General features: G+C 46.8%; 1 long non-coding RNA gene across 1 annotated transcript; it reads left to right on the plus strand.

The window, feature by feature from the left end:
* The first annotated feature begins 9,409 nt into the window (after positions 1–9,409).
* On the plus strand, positions 9,410–15,919 carry LOC121139710. Its single transcript, XR_005876627.1, has 2 exons — positions 9,410–9,601; positions 14,009–15,919. It is a non-coding gene; the product is annotated as an uncharacterized LOC121139710 (long non-coding RNA).
* Positions 15,920–16,928: the final 1,009 nt, after the last annotated feature.

Raw genomic sequence — 16,928 nt, forward strand, 5'->3', positions numbered from 1 at the left:
TAGCCTTGGCAGCTTCTCCCACACCAGCCTCCACAGCACAGCAAGGCTCAGAGGCAGCTTGGAAATTAAGATAACCTGCGTCATAGATCAGTAAACCTTCAAAATGATCATCCTCGCTTAACAGTAAATTTAATACTAGCACCTGGGGGCTCATGTTTGGGATTTTGTATGTTTGAAGCAAAGCTGTCCACCACAAAGTGTGTCCCGAGGTGTTTTGTTTCTTCCCTTAAATGTGTGAGCGGTTGCATGCTCGTGTGCCGTGGGCTGTGACACAACTCATGTCACCTTGGGTGTGTTTATTTTTCAGGCTACCGAGGGGGCTTTTATGAGCTATGTAAGAGAGATATAGAGGCTCACGTTTCTCTCAACCTACCCTCACACATTTCCCCGCCTCTCCACATAAAGAGGACCTCAGCCCTTCTAACACCACTTAGAAATTTCTGGATGTGCCTCAGCCCTACTTAATGCCACAACTTCATCTCTGGAGGCATTTCTAAGTTAGACAGGTCCTATTATAAGCAAGGGGTAGGAAGGTTGGGTGAGTCTCTTTCCTTGTCACTCATGGATGACATGAACCATGACATGCAGCAGAGGTACAGACGTGTGCTGTGTGTGCAGGGATTTACATACTGTCTTCGTCTGGTCTGCAGCGCTCCTCGAATCATTCCCCCCTTCTTTCCAAGTCAAATACTTTACTAGAGCATCTGGGTGTTCATCCTTTGGCCTCCCCCTCCCCCAGCCCCTAGTTTGGTATTCCTCACTAGACCTAGAGATCCCTGTTTTACGAATTCTTTTCATCAGTTGCTGAGATACTTGATGGGGAAGTCCTGTGTATATGTCAATAAAGCACTGTTGGCCAATAGGGAAGCAAGATAGGTGGGACTAGGAGTGGAGGAGGACTCTGGGTAGGAGAAACACAGGAAGTCAAGATGTAACTGCCATAGGAGTAAGAAGTCCGGACCCTTTTCCCCAGTATGAGAAATACTTAGATTAACAATTATGGAGTAAATACTTAAGTCAGAGCTAGCCAGTAAGAAACAAGCAAGGCCAACAGCTTCATAATTAATATAGTGTCCTGTGTGTTCATTTGGGACTGATGCAGCTCTGTAACCAGGCAGGCTGGAAGGCTTCTCCCAACAGATACTAACCTTTTGCACTGTCTTTCTTCAGCAATGTTTTGTTGCTTGGGACCTCTGTGATGAGCAGGTGTGATGAGGGCGTGAAATGGTGGGGAATGGGGAAGCTGCCTTTTCCGATGATTAATCTAATGTTAGTGACAGTCGCGTAAGGAGGGTGAACAGTCACGCGCCATGAGAGCAAAGCAAGAAGCGGGGAGGTTAGACTTTGGTAAAGGTGTTGCGTTTGCCTCAAGAAGCTGCTAGTCTACAGAGCAGTCAAGCAACGTGGGACTACAAAGCTGCCAAGGGCTGTCATAGGGGTAAGTTAGGGCATGAGAGGAACAGATAATAGTGGTGCCCAAATTAGCCTTGGGAATTTGGGAAGTCCAGCTCTCTGGAAAATGGGGTGTTTAACTGAGATCTGAATAGCCATTGCCTGTGCAGGGGAAGCAAAGGCATAAGAAATTGCAGAGATGAGAAGGTGAGACTCAGAGCATTTCCATACACATGCAACCACCGTGGAATAAAATTCAAAGCCATGACTAAAAGCAGGAGTCAAATAAAGCACCCAAGACAATGAAGGTATCAGGGAGCAATGGTGAGAACAATGCGATCAGAGTAATGAAGCTGAGGAGAGTCCACTCAGAGCAGCACTGATGTGTGAGGATGACTCGGAAGAGGGAAAGGGAATCCAGTGTGCTGCATATCCACTGAGGTGCTGGACGATGACATCACCATAATCCTCTTGCAGATCTGTTGATGCTATCATAGCTGAGGAACACGGGCTGAAAAGGTAGCATAACAGGAGTCAAGCAACCCATGGGTAGCAGATCTGGGGTTCAAATTCGGGTCTCGTCCCAAATCCTGTGTTCTCCCCCCCCATCGGCAATGTCTATATAATAAGATGTTACCTAGAAAGGATAGATTTTAATGAAGCCAAATACAGCCAGACTTGGGCTTCCTGAAGCCACCCAGAGGCAGTTGGGTGTGTTTGGGAAGACATTTGGACAGACTTCCCAAGAGGTGGAATGTGCACTCCCAAGGTCAAAGTCTAGAGAAAGACTAAGATAAAATAAACCTATGTAGGAGAAGTTAGCTGGAATATGGTATAGAAATAAAAGGAAAGGGAAGACTTGAAGAGAAGGGTTCCAAAGTGCAGACATGGAACTAGAAAGAAAAGTATGCAGGGGAGGTTCTTTCTCGTGGAGAGAGGGTGGAGGCCCCGTGGAACAAGACAGCTTCCCTACTGGAAACTCCATTTCCTTAATTCTCCTGTGAGATGTGTCACCACCCTCCAGCTCCAACTCACACAGGCTCAAGAACACGTCCAAACAACAAGAAGAAAAAACGTTCAGAACGATGGACCCACAGGGTCCACAGAACACTAAGGATACGTGGGAAAGACGAGGAGCCCATAAATGGAGTGAGTGATCAAGCCTCTGGGAGAAATGGCCAGGCATGGCTGTAAACACTCCGCCCGCACATCAGGAGTTTCAGGGCCTCTGAAAGGTTGTTAAAGGGCTGGCCACGTACGGGGTGATGGATACTCACAAGGAATGAGAACCGAAAACAGTCTCAGCTGAAAAGGGCAAGCTGACCTCAGCTGACACCAGCCTTGTGCAAGGAACATATTTCTAACAGCTGCTCGGGGATTAAGTGGGCGACCTTGGTCAGCAGGAACTTTTCTACCCCTAATGCTATTTAGGCAAAGAGAACACATACCCCGGGTTGCTGCTCTGCCTGGCACGGGTGGAAGAGAGTCAGCCTTCCATAGATGCAATGTAATCCCACCAACTCCCGAAAGTAAGCATCCTGGCTGATGTTAGGAGATAAATCATGCTAGCAAACAAGACCTGGATTTGAAAATGTAAACTGTAAGAGTGTAAGTGATTCAGAATATTGTGTTTAGATATGTTCCTTGTATCCCTGATCTCTCAAAGACTTTTTATTACAAAGGGACGTTGGATTTTATAAAAAGCTTTTCAGCATCTAATAAGATGATCATGTGTTGTTTTTTCTTTCAATTTGTTTATATGGTGGATTACATTGATGGATTTTCATATGTTGAACCATCTCTGGGATGAAGCCTACTTGATCATGGTGGATGATTTTTTTTTATGTTTTCTTGGATTCAGTTTGCCAGGATTTTATTGAGTAGTTTTGTATCCATGTTCATGAGGGAGATTGGTCTGTAATTCTCTTTCTTAGTTGAGTCTTTGTGTGGTTTGCGTAACAGGGTAACTGTAGATGCATAAAAGGAGTTTGGCAATGTTCCTTCTATTTCTATTGTGTGGAACACTTTGAGAAGTATTGGTATTAGCTGTTCTTTGAAGTTCTGGTAGAATTCTGCACGGAAACCATCTCATCCTGGGCTTTTTATTGGTTGGGGAGATTTTTGATGACAGCTTCTATTTCCTTAGAGGCTATGGGTCTATTTAAATTGCTTATCTGTTCTTGATTTATTTTTGGTATGCTGTATCTATTCAGAAAATTGTCTATTTCCTTTAGATTTTCGAATTTTGTGGAGTATGGGTTTTCAAAGTATCACCTAATATCCCCCTTTTCATTTCTGATTCTGTTAATTTGGATATTCTCTCTCTGCCTTTTGGTTAGTTTGGATAAAGGTTTGTCTGTCTTGATGATTTTCTGGAAGAGCCAGCTCTCCATTTCATTGATTCTTTGTTTCTTTCTGTTTTATTGATTTCAGCCCTCAATTTGGGTTAATGAAAAATAAACAATGTAGTTTCAAGTTAATTAAAAGTACATGGCTATCAATCCCTTAATACTTTTTCCGCCCCTGTTTGAGATCAAGCCTGGTGCTGTGTGTGACAGATATACCTGTGAGGCTGCTTACACAGAAGATCAAAACTCTATGAATCAACCGCTGACGTGCATACTGGCACATCATACATGTGGGTCTGTTGTGAGGTCTCGAAGAAGACCTCAGAGCAGCACTGGCAACTGAGCTGAAGTTTATCAGATGAGAAACAGAACTGCCTTTCCAAAGAGTGGGGACTGTGCTGGCTTGTCACCTGGGAGACCAGGCCCAAGGCAGCCTGGGAGGGGTTGTGTAGATTAGGTTGGTTGATTAAGGTGGGAATACCCACTTTCGCTGCAGGTGGTACCATTTCACGGGCTGGGGTTCTTTTTGTTTTGTTTTGTTTTTTGTTTTTTGTTTTATGAGACAGGGTTTCTCTGTATTGTTTTGGAGGCTGTCGGTCCAGCCTGGCCTCGAACTCACAAAGATCCGCCTGCCTCTGCCTCCCGAGTGCTGGGATTAAAGGCGTGCGCCACCACCAGTTCTTGACTAAACAAAGTATCAGTATTCATCTCTGTTTCCTGGCCCTGGACACAATGTAACCAGCTGCCTTGCGCTCCAGGACAGGCTGCACCCTGGAACCTTGAGCCAAAAATAAACCTTTCCTTACCGTTGCTTTTCTCAAGCTATTTCATTATAGCAACAATAGTGTCAATAGTGTAACTAATACACCACCGAAGAAGAGGATGTCACTGCAGACTAAGGAGGCAGGTGCTGCCAGTGTAAGGGTCATGTTGTTGCTGTCCCACCTATGCAAGAGCAAGCACCCGGCGTGACATCCAAGAGCATTCTGCATTAGAAGTTCAACAGGCACAACATTACTGACTGGCTCCTTTGGGCTACCTCACGACAAGTGCCATGACTTCCAAGTCACCCTATGCAAGTTAGTCAGGGCATTTGGGGAAGGGTGTGACCTGCGACTGCACATGGACCTATGCTAAGAACTTGTGCGACAGAGTCAGTGTTGGATTCTCAACAACAGTTCTTGGCTGCCTGAGAATCATCCACAGGCCGTCACGAATTCTGATTCCGGAGCAGCTACGCCAGGAGAAAGATGGGCATGGCTTTGCCGTTAGGATGAATAACCAGATGTAACTTTTGCATAAAGAAAACTAGAGTCTTGTTCTATACACTCTGTGTGTTTTCATTTGGCAGCATTCAGGCTCAGGTGCTGGGAACAGCTACAGGAATGAGAGCAACCAGGGCCCAGATTGACGTTGTAGGGGCATAAATTATCACACAGGTTATGAATGGACATTTGCTGGTAGCAGAGCATTTAACAAAACAAAATAAAGACATCCTGTGCTTGACAGACAGACACATTGTTCCACGGAGATGACTGCTGTGTGTGCCACTGTCTTCCGGAGGCTCCCTCTGCTGTCTGTGGGACCTTTCATTCCTACACTTCCCTCTGCACCAGCTTCATGTCAGCTCCTGCTAGCCCTGTCCAAAACTCATGCCCGTTTATACAGTCTGTAACGTTTCTGAAAGGCAGTCGGGCTTCTGCTGCAAAAACCAGCATGTCTTAGATTCTTTCCACTGTCCCCCATGAGTAATCCAATCTACGTGGAAGGATAAAAGAGTAAACACGTTTGTGTTCCATCATCTAAATGTTTTATTTTATAATCCAAGTGTTTCCAATGGAATTTTAAACAGTTTTATAGTCTACTCTCATTAAAAAGTGATATAAAGTAAATGTGTCTTAGCAAGTAATTGTCCATCAAACACTGTAATTCTTTCTCATGTTCCCCTGGTGGATTGCTTTCTGTCTTTCAACAGAATTCTTTCAAATTCAGGCTCAATAACCTTCTTTATATGTTATCCAAGATTTGGAATACATGAACCTGTCTCTGCTTTCTTGAACAATGGCCTCTATTATAGTATCTTTTTCTTTAAATCCAAATATTATACCCAGCATTTTAGGAATTCCCTGTCTCAAGCACAGTCAATTAAATTGTCTATAAGTTTCTCAGTGCTCCAGAAAATGAAAGGAAATAGGAATTTGTTCTTTGAAATGAGTTCAAAAATGCAGACCATTCATCAGTGTCGGTCTCTGTCAAATAGTCCTCATTATCTCGGGGCTCTACTGCTAACAGACAAGATAATCTGACACAGACATCTCCAGCAAAGACATTTCCTCCCAAGGAGAAATCGGGGCTCTCTCCACAACTGGAAGCAAAACTCTCAAATTCAAAGATGAGAATGGACAAAAGGACAATGCCTCCAGATGCCACCGTAACTGGGTGTAGTGTAAGAACCAGGGCAGACATGGGGACCAGTGTCATTTGCAAACATCTCTGAGGTGAGATCTGATGATCCAGAGCTGCAGGGAAAGGAAGCAATGTGAAACTGTGGACAGAGCTCAGACACAAGCTTCCCCTTCCTGACTGGCCTGCCTTGGGCATCCAGTGTCTGAGATGGGGTCTTTTTCCCTTTCAATCCGTGTTCACCTGACTGTCTTCCTACTTCTGGTTTTGACAATCCTAAACCCCCAGGCCTCTCTGTGCTTCCAGTCTCCTGTCTCAGAAGACTTAATGACCAACAAAGGAAGTGGGCTAATTAAACCAAATTATAGAAAGGGACAGAAAAATGGCGGTGTCCCCAGGATGCACATCCCGGAGAGATGCACAATATGAAGACGAGGTCTGTGACTAGCTCCTTTCCTAAAGCAGTCTGGAATCCCATGAGAGTTCCTGTGTCTCCCAGCTACATCTCCCTCTCCGGGTCAGTCTGCTTGGCTGAACCTGGGTAGGGCATGTTGACGGATGCTGCCCCTCTCTAAAATGGGAGTGCTGATTGATAACTGAAGACCAGACTGCTCTGTCTTCACTTGGTCAAAGACTCTTATAGCAACAGAAGGATATGGCCTCCTAAAGACCAACTTTGATGTTCTGGAAAACTCTTTGCATTTCAAACCATCCAAGAGATTTGTATGCAACCCTGTGTATGTGGGCTGCACATACCTGCAGCAGGTCTTACTTTCCAGACCTTCTTAGCCCACCAGCCCCCAAATAATGACACAGAGACTTATTAATTATGAAAGCTTGGCCTTTAGCTTAGACTTGTTCTAACTCTTATAATTAACCTGCCATGTGGCTTTTTTTTTTACCTCTCCTGCATGTCCAACTGCCTCTGTGTGTTACATCTCTCGAACACCTAGATTTATCTCCCCAGAGTTTCTCTCTCTGCCCAGAAGTCCCCCTTAACCTCTCCTGTCTAGCTGTTGGCCATTCAGCTTTTTATTAAATCAATCAGGTGCCTTAGGCAGGCAAGATAAAACGGTGACACATCCTCCCATAGTGCATATCTAATATTTTTTATAATAAATCATAAAACTATTTACCTTAAAATTTGTTAGTATGCTGGTAGATTTTACCATTTATTAAATGAAATCAAATTTTCATGTTAACGAGATGGACATGCATATTTATTTTTACATAAAGAATTAAATTGTGGCTGGATATTTGATATTGAAGGAAACAGACCATCCTCAACATTTCTCATTTGGATGCCTGAATTTCTTTTTTTTTTAATTTCTATGATTGTTAATACTCCAACGTTTTGTATTTTATAAAGGACAAATGAGAGGCATATGTTTAGGGCCAGTTTTAAAACAGTTTTAGGACTTTTGTCTTAGTATCAAGACAAAATTCGTTTAGCATTCTTTATGTTAAACCAACAATCCAAAGGGCAATTTTCAAAGTCCAACATTTGAACACAATGTGGTCCAAGGAGAAACTAATTTGATACTCAGAACAACCGAGAAATGTTACCCCTTAATTTTCCTGTAATGGGGCTGTTGTGCTTTTGTAAGACCCCAAGTCTCTGCACACACAGCAGACTCTGCAGGCAGCTCCCAGTCATCTCGGCTAGGAACCATGGTGTCAGGCAGTTCTGCTGGCACTGCCTAGCATTCATGCTTAAAAAACACAAGGTGTGTGTGCATATTGTGTTTAGAACCAGAGGCTGCCGTGAAGTCCCGTGACCCAACACCTGCCATCTCTGCCAGAAACACCTCAGATTTGCGACATATCTGAGGCTGTAGTTTAACTTTCATCACCGTGAATTTTTTCCATGAACCCCACATATAACCTCCTCTAGAGCTGGGACCCACAGTTCCAAGAGCTGGATCCTAGAAGAGCTAAAAGCTACCTTCCCTTGCCCGCTAATGGAGAGCCTCGGCTAATTTTGATGTTAACACCTGCTGGCCAAGTAATACACCTAGACGCAGTCAATTTCCCTGGGAGGTGGTTAGGGTACCGTGAGTGTTCAGGGGTTCTCAGAGGTAGACAGAGTGGGGAAAAAGCCCGGATTTTGAATTCAAGAGACAGCGGTTAAATTTCAGCTCAGAGAGTGCAAAGCCAAGCGGGATCAAAGCGCAAACCCTGGAGGAGACTCAGGAGTGAGGCTTGGAGGGAGACCCTGAGCTGGGACAGAGGCTGGCGGTGTTGAGTGGGAGCGGTGAAGCTCCTGTTTATCAGCAGAAGCAGGTAAAGAAGCCAGTGGGAGGTGACATCCACCCCTAGTAGGATTCTCCTTTGCCTACTACACTTGAAGATGTTCCCATTTCCTTTTCTCCCTTTGAGCACCCCCTCCCCAGTCTGTGCTCCGTTGTCTTTCGAAAGTCTGCCTTTTCCACATTTGCCGGCTTCACAAAGTTGAGTGCACACACTAACGTGGGGGAAGCATTTAAATCCACTGTCTTCCCTGGCGATTCAGATTCCATGGCTTTGTGGACTTCCTTCCCTTCACATGCAGTGATATCTGGCTGCAGTGAATATCCACTGTCCACGGAGTTGATGGACACACATGTGAAAGCCCTGCCTTTTCTCCTCCCAAGGGAAATTGCATTTATTTAACTGGAATTCTGCGCTGTCCCTGAAAGGGTATAATACTGAATGTTAGGAGAAGTTATGCGTTTTATTACACACACACACACACACACACACACACACACACACACACACACGCACGCACGCACGCACGCACGCACGCACAAAACAAACTTATTGTGTGTCCTTTGGTGATGAAGATGTCTGCAAATTCAATTTCCCCACATGTCCTTGTGAAGAACAAGACAGTGGCGAAGTTATCTGGTATCTGACAGGGGAACTTTGAGTAGACTTGTAAGTCTTATGTTCTAGTTGTAAGCACACAGCATGGGGCAGAGTTCACCACAGGGGGAACATACAGGTTTCTCTTCCAGACATCTATGATTTTGGAATTCCCTCTCAGCCTTCTCTCCTCTTCCCAGCCGTCGGCATTTGAATGTGAAAGATCCTTCACATGGTCATGTTTCAAATGAATGTGAAAGACCCTTCACAGGGTCCTGTTTCTAACTCTTGCACCCCAGCTGGTGAAGGGAAGCTATGGAACCTTGAGAAGGTGGGGTCTAACTGCCTGATGGTGGCCCTTTGAAGGTTACACCCAGCCCGTTTCCTGAAGTACTTCCTACTTCCTGGCTGGCCCCAGTAAGAAGAGCCTCTGCCTCGAGCTTCTCCAGCCATTCATTCCGCCATGCCCTTTGTGCCCCCGGGAGACTGAAATCCTCTGCAACAGGAGCAAAACACAATTTTCCCTCACACTGTTTCAGCGAGGGAGGGATTTCGGTCTCAGCAACACAGTGCGAAAGTAACTGACACACAGCCTTATGGCTTTTCCCAAGGTAAATGTCACTTCACCCCAGATAGGCCACCCCAACAAGAGACAAAACAAATGACTCCACTTGGTTGCGGCTTGGTGAGCCAGTAAGCTTGTTGGAGCTACCTGCAGGAGCAGTGGTGACTGCCATCTCTATAGCCTGCAGTTTTCCTCCAACATAGTTGGTGACTCACAAAAGCTACATTGAGCGGCAGGGACTTTCCACACAACTCGTGAGCACCCAGGCTGGTGAGGTAATCTGTGCTTCCCAGCCCTCATATAACCCCGTGAGGGCACTCGTAAGTCCTGTATGTTTCCGGAGTTTCCTGAGCCTTGTGAGTTGTGCTTACTTTCTGAGTCCTGAAGGAGTGCTTCATTTGCGGGGTGGAGAAGCTGGACAACAGACACTAACCAACTAGAAGATTCCACAGATGGAAAAACAGTCCCTTCTCATACTGTAAGTGAGGAATCTCTCCTGTGCCCTGAAACTCTGACCAGTGGAGTTGGCTTGTTAGTGTCCTCAGGAACAGATCTTCACCTCATGGGCTGTTGAGCTGGAAACTTCTCTTCGGGGAAGCAACAGCAAGTCCACTTGAAATGTACCTGCCTTGCCAAATACTGTTGGCTGCCAGTTACTGACAGAGAGTGTAACGGTAAAAGGCTACGGGTCTGGTGCCAGCTCTTAGTCCCTGGCCGTACCGCGTAGTATCTGTTTGAGGGGAGGTGCCTTCTCCTCTCTGTGTGGTTTGGTCCGTGCAAAGAGAAGCACAGTGGAATGTTAACCAGGACTCATTAATTTTCAGCTTCCGCCACCCTACAAGATTGAACACTTTCATAATTTGAGTCCTTAACTTCTTCTCTTGAGGCCAGCCTGGTCTACAGAGTGAGTTCCAGGACAACCTCCAAAGCTACAGAGAAACCCTGTCTCAAAAAACAAAACAAACAAACAACAACAACAAAAAAAACACTTCTTCTCTACTGTCCTGAGTTTCTAGAAGCATTCAAGTAACACATGGGGTGGCACGTTGTGATGGACATGTTTCCTTAACCTTACAACAGTTTTGTGAGGGAAGTAGGCCCTTATTTTACCCCTTCTGCACAGAGGCTGGGTGGCCTACCCAAAGACAGGCATTCGTGGCTGGGAATCAAACTGTACTCTAAGCACCACACTCTTAAACCTGAAGCCTCCTGTAAGAGATTACACACACACACACACATACACACAGACACACACACACACACACACACACACACATCAGAATGCCGTGAAGCCACCTCTAGTCACGTGTTTATGGATTCAGAGCTCTGCTCGGGCAGGGCTGAAGCCCTGCCCTCAATGCTTGCATCAAAATAAGCAGCAGTGATAGACATAACCAACATCTCTGGCTTTCATTTTGTTGGTGGTGGTTTCTGTTTTTCTCCTTAGTCCAGGCTTTCGTGATGAAGTTTCCATGAGAAAAGAGATCCTGTGGTCATATAAAATAATCAACACAAAGAATGTAGAAAGGTTGCTGGCAAGCCATAGGAGGAAATGAGGAAATCGCTGACAAGATGTTTGTCTCCACGCTAACATCCAACAGGCCCTCCTCCGTGTGCCATTGGTGGTAAATCTCCCCTAGAGGGCACCAAGCAGATCGAGTGTCTTCATTTTTTTTCCCCAAATGTCTCTCTGTAGATGGTTTGCACTGCCTGCATCTCTGGGGGTCTCTGGGTGTTGTCCTTTAAAAGGTCCTGGAGGCCTTCCTCTGGTTTGTATAGTGTAGCTGGGTCACCTACAAAGCGAACTGTAGCCACTGAGTGAGGGATGAAGGCCCCACGGTAAACATCTTCCCAGCTCACCGCAGAGCCACAAAGAGCATCTAACTAGACCACAAAGTGGCTTGCTAGTACAGAGCTTCATGACCCTTGGGATGAGACGCCAGGCGTAATTAGTCCACACCTTGCGAACCTTCCACTTTGCATGAGGAAAACGCTGCTATCCGTCAGCGTGACGCCAATTGGGTGCACACACACACACACCCTTGCATGGAGGCAGAGGAGGGCAGAGTTGTGCCTGAGTTTTCGGCACCTGAAGCCCTGCGATATTTCAGCCTGCTGAACCACTCGTTTACCAGAAAGACTGCAGCAAAACAAGCTAGAGCTGATGGGTATTAGGTGGCAGGCTTTGAGCAATCTGCGTGGTGAAACAGATTTTGTTTTTTTTCAAAAGTGCAACGAAACATCCAGTTTCCACCAGAATTCTAAGCTTCGGTGAGCAAGCAGTGAGTAGTCCTAGCACATCCCTGGGCCTGACATGGCCCCTGTGCACAAATGACCTTCATCAAGGTCACCTTGTGGCAGCTCACACAGAGCCGTTGGCTTCTCGAAATCAGACAGGAGCACATTCTGCACTGGAGAAATTGAGATGGACAGTATTCAGACCCTTGAGGTTTTGATTTTGTTTTGTTTCTTAATCTAAAAATATCTCCACTGCTAACTCTCCTCGCTGCTTTTGAGCCAGAAACTGAGTGCTTAATGGCTGGTACGGGCTGATGGAGTCCAAATTACATGAAAGAATGGCTTTCATGATGCTGTTCAATTTAGGGATTTCTTTCATTTCAAAGGCAAGATTAATTACCTTTAGAAAACGCTAAGCAATTATCCAGTAATTGCAGTGGGGTAGTGGGGAGGACAGTCCTGGGCCCGCCATTTCAAGGCAGGGCAGGAAGGCGTCCTGGTACAAAGGCTCCGAGATTTGAATTCAGGCAGAAGAATAAAAGTCGTATTAGCTTCTGAAGACCTTCATGAGGCAAGACAAGGCTGATTCTCAGTCCCTTCAGTGGACTTGGATTACAGACTTCTCACTTCCTTTTCTTTGTTTTTTGTCGCTAAGTCCTTATTGGTGGGTACTATATGTTATTCCACAAGGCCCTGTTCTAATCTCCTGTGACCAGCGGTGGCTGGGCTCGGGTAAACAGAGATGTGTGAGCTCTTCACGACAGGCGAGGGGCACCACAGTCCGGGGCTTCCCAGTGCCTCGAGAGAGTCTCTTTGTCTATCAACAGGGACCGTTTTACTCTTAGAGTTAGTACGAGTAGGGCTGACCACAGTCTTGGATCCTTCTCTCTTGTCATGCAATGCCCACCCTCACCCCCTGCCTTGCACACCTAAGAAAAGGCTGCAACACTTCATTTGACCTGGGAGAGAGAGAGAGAGAGAGAGAGAGAGAGAGAGAGAGAGAGAGAGAGAGAGAGAGAGAGAGGAGCGAGAGAGAGAGAGAGAGAGAGAGAGAGAGAGAGAGAGAGAGAGAGAGAGAGAGAGAGAGAGAGAGAGAGAGAGAGTTGTGACAATTAAACTGGTATATGTGGATACTAACTAACCCTCAAGGGAAACTACTCAGGGATTTGTAGTTCATACTTGATCTGAGGGCAGTACAGCACTGAGGCATTCATTCATTCATTCATTTCTTTTTTGTTTTCCTTGAATGTGCATGTGGGGTGTGTATGTGCATGCCTGTGTGTGTGTGTGTTTCTGTGTAGGACAGAGGTTAATCCCAAATGTCATTCCTCAAGCAACATTCACCTTGTTTCTTGAGACAGGATCTCTCACTGGGATCTGGACCTCTCTTGTTGGTCTATGCTGGCTGGTAAGCCACAAGGATTTTCCTTTGTCTGTCACCCCTACTGGGCTGGGCATTACAAGCCCAAGGCATCTTGTTTTTCATGTGGGTCCTGGGGGTTGAACTTTATTTTTCACGTCTGAATGCGAAGAGCTTCATCATGGAACCATCCCCCACTTCCTCCTCACTCATTTCCTCATCAAGACATCCAGAAACTAGCTACCGAGAGCCCGGTACCTGCCAGACAGTGGTGAGCAGGGCAGCTGCATTCTGGGCTCCCCCAGGACCAGTTCCTTAGGGAACACTGAACAGGCAGTTACAGCAAACTACGGATGAACACAGCTCAGCCCGTACCCCGGTCTCGAGGCCGGCCGTCTACTTCAGTGGTTCCTCACCAGAGGTATTAGGGTATGGTGAAACATCTGCTTTTTCCTTGTTGAGGGGAAGTGACTCACCTTTGGGGACCAGGAAGGAAGGTAGTTCAGTGTCTTCTGTCGCACCCCCTGAAATGATGTTTATAGTCATCCCAGGCTAGCCCCCAGCTCTGCTTTTCAAGTCTTTGGGCAGTGTCTTTGGCCTAGCCTTGGGATCTACTGTGCATTAAAGACTTGGAACCATTCAGCCATCCCATAAAAACCTGTCCTTACCCAAAACACAAGTCTGTGGAGCCAGCCTCGGGCTGCTGACCATGTCAGTTGGGCACAGGGGTGCACTGACCTCCCTCGGAAAGGTGATCTACTCTCCTGTTATGTTAGGAGAGTAGACTGATTTTCCCAATCCACAAATAAAAGTCTTTTTGTTTTCCATGAATTTTTGTTTCTGGATGGCTTCCAGCAAAAGCGAATGAAACGTCAACACAAGTCAGAGAGCTGCGCTGGTCTACCTCTGTGATGTCTAAGATACCTGTGATGAGCTGCACTGGTCCACCTCCGTGATGTCTAAGATGTCCATGTTGAGCTGTGCTGGTCCACCTCTGTGACGTCTAAGATGTCCATGTTGAGCTGCGCTGGTCCACCTCTGTGATGTCTAAGATGTCCATGTTGAGCTGCGCTGGTCCACCTCTGTGATGTCTAAGATGCCCATGATGAGCTGCGCTGGTCCACCTCTGTGATGTGTAAGATGCCCAGGATGGACTGACTCACTTACCTGGCAATCTGCCTGTGATGGGGTTGTTTAGGTAGAGGTGGGGCCTCCTGAGCTCCTCTTCTCCCAACTTAATAACGATGACCTGAGAAGGTGACAGAAAAACAGAAGAGAAAACTGGAACCTGGAAGGCCTGTGGACTGCACACCACCCTGCCATTTCCGGGCTGCAGTTTTGGGAGCTTATGTCCACTTCATTTGGATAAGTAGAAGGCTGTGTACTCAGAGACCAGCATAAAAGGGCATGGAGATTAAAGCCACAAGAACGCTCCCCACACCTCCAGGTGGCAGCAGGAAGGCAGGGCAGTTAGGGAACACCCACAGGGTTAGTAGCAGCAGCAGCAGCATTTTCTGTGGCTGTGGCTGCTGTTCCTCCACTGAGGCAATGCGGAGACAGTGACTGACTCTGGCCCTTGGGCCAAATGGTGCTCAGAGGCCTTTCAGTATCTCTTGGGTGCTGTGGTTATTAATAATGACCGTCAACCTCACGGCCTTGGGAGCTGTAGGCAACACACATCTGGGTGTGCATGTGAGGAGGGCATTCCCAGAGAGCCTTAACTGAGGAGGGAGGATATGGCCCTGGAAAGGGGGCCCTCACCTCTCTGTGCTTCACAACTGTAGACACAATGCAATCATCTGCTTCACATGCCGTCCCCAGCAGGACTCTGTCTCTCTCTCTCTCTCTCTCTCTCTCTCTCTCTCTCTCTCTCTCTCTCTCTCTCTCTCTCTGTCTCTCTCTCTGTCTCTGTGTGTGTGTGTGTGTGTGTGCACACGCGCGCGCGCGTGCGTGTTACATGTTCACATGTTCATGATGTTTTGGCACCTGCACTTGTGTGTGCATGTGTCTTTGGATGCCAGAGCTCATTACCAGGAGGCTTCCTTAACCACCGCACCTCACTCTTTTGGAGGCAGGTTCTCTCAGCAAACAGGGAGCTCACCAACGAGGCATGTGGGCTGGCAGGGGTGCTCCAGGGACCCTTCTGTCTCTGCCTCCCCAGTGCTGGGACGATAGGTATTTGTCACCATGCATAGCTTCTTATGTGTGTGCTTGATCCGAACTCAGCTCTTCTTGTTAGCACCGCTAAGTGACTGATTGAGCCGTTCCGAAGCCCCCATTGTGGACCCTTCCTAAGCCTGTTTGGAAGACTTAACTGTCTTGGAAGACTTTTAGCTTTTGTTGCCTCTTCTCCCTCCCCCCCCCCGACTTCTTTGAAGCCTCACCCCCTGAAAGTCACTGGAGAACCGAAGGCGTTTCTCATCACTCCGCTGGCATTGATAACCGGAGCGCCCTTCAGGTCCTTGTAGCAGAATCCTACGTCTATGCGTGACCTTGGGTATTTGTGGTGTTTGGGCCTTTTGGAAGTTGCCCCACATATAAGGTCAGTTTTCTTGGTAGCTGGGGTGAGATGACCAACGTGCCTTGCCAAGCCATCTAAATGGTCTCCAAATGGCAGCTAACTTTAGACAGAAAGGATTTGGTCCTAAATTTGAAGTTGGGACTGAGAAGAGCAAGTCTCTGTATCCCACGGCAGGAACCACCCAGATTCTCCACGATACCCTACATCAAAGCCTTATAATAAAGTGCCCTGTGGGGCTTGGTGCCTCTTCAGTGTGTTCATTACAGTGATTACCCGATGCCGCCCTGGCCAGCTGGGGCTGTGCGCTGTTTCCCCTTGATATGTTTCCATAATGTCTCTCATCGGCCTAGTGAAACTCATTGTTAAGGGTAGAGCTAATCTATTGCAGCCTGCCTGGCTGCAGCATGCCAAGAAGCTTGTGTGTGTGTGTGTGTGTGTGTGTGTGTGTGTGTGTGTGTGTGTGTGTTTCTCTCCGCTCTTTTCATGAGGCTCAAATGCTGCAGGAGACTGATAGTTCCGTCGGGTTACTGGCCGCTGCAGCTGCAGAGAACCACTCTTTGCCTATCCTAAAGGCAGGGACTCCACGGCATGAACAGTCACCAGCGTGCCAACGCTGTTTTTCACATGCTGGATTCTATAGGAGCACATATGCAAAGCAGATATGTGCATTGCTCCAAAAGGACTTTTCCATATATATATATATATTTTTTAAAGAATTGTGGGATTGACATCCTGTATAGCACTGTTTCCAAATTCACATCCTCTGACCACCATGCCTGCTATTTGTTCATAACTTGTAAGGGGATGGGGCGGAGGTTGCTGGCAATAGAGAGAGATATTCCGGGCCAGCGGGGAGAGAAATAAATGAAAAAAGCTCGATTCCTCTGTGGTATATATGAGGAGCCAAAAAGCAAACATGACTGATCGATTTTAAGAGAACCATGTTGATTTAACTTTGAAAACTAGGGCCAGGGGAGCAAACACATTTGTCAACAACTGAGCATCTGGAATGTTCTCGATGAGACATGTGCTGTGAAACTACCCCTCTCCGCAAGAATGCTGTGGACTCTGGGAATCTACTCTGTCTACACCCCAGCCTGTCCTCTCCATCCTCCTCTGTCTACAAACACCCCAGCCTGTCCTCTCCATCCTCCTCTGTCTACAAACACCCCAGCCTGTCCTCTCCATCCCCCTCTGTCTACACCCCAGCCTGTCCTCTCCATCCTCCCTCTGCCTACAAACACCCCAGCCTGT

This window comes from Mesocricetus auratus, unplaced genomic scaffold, assembly GCF_017639785.1.
Source record: "Mesocricetus auratus isolate SY011 unplaced genomic scaffold, BCM_Maur_2.0 Super-Scaffold_100001, whole genome shotgun sequence".
NCBI lineage: Eukaryota > Metazoa > Chordata > Mammalia > Rodentia > Cricetidae > Mesocricetus > Mesocricetus auratus.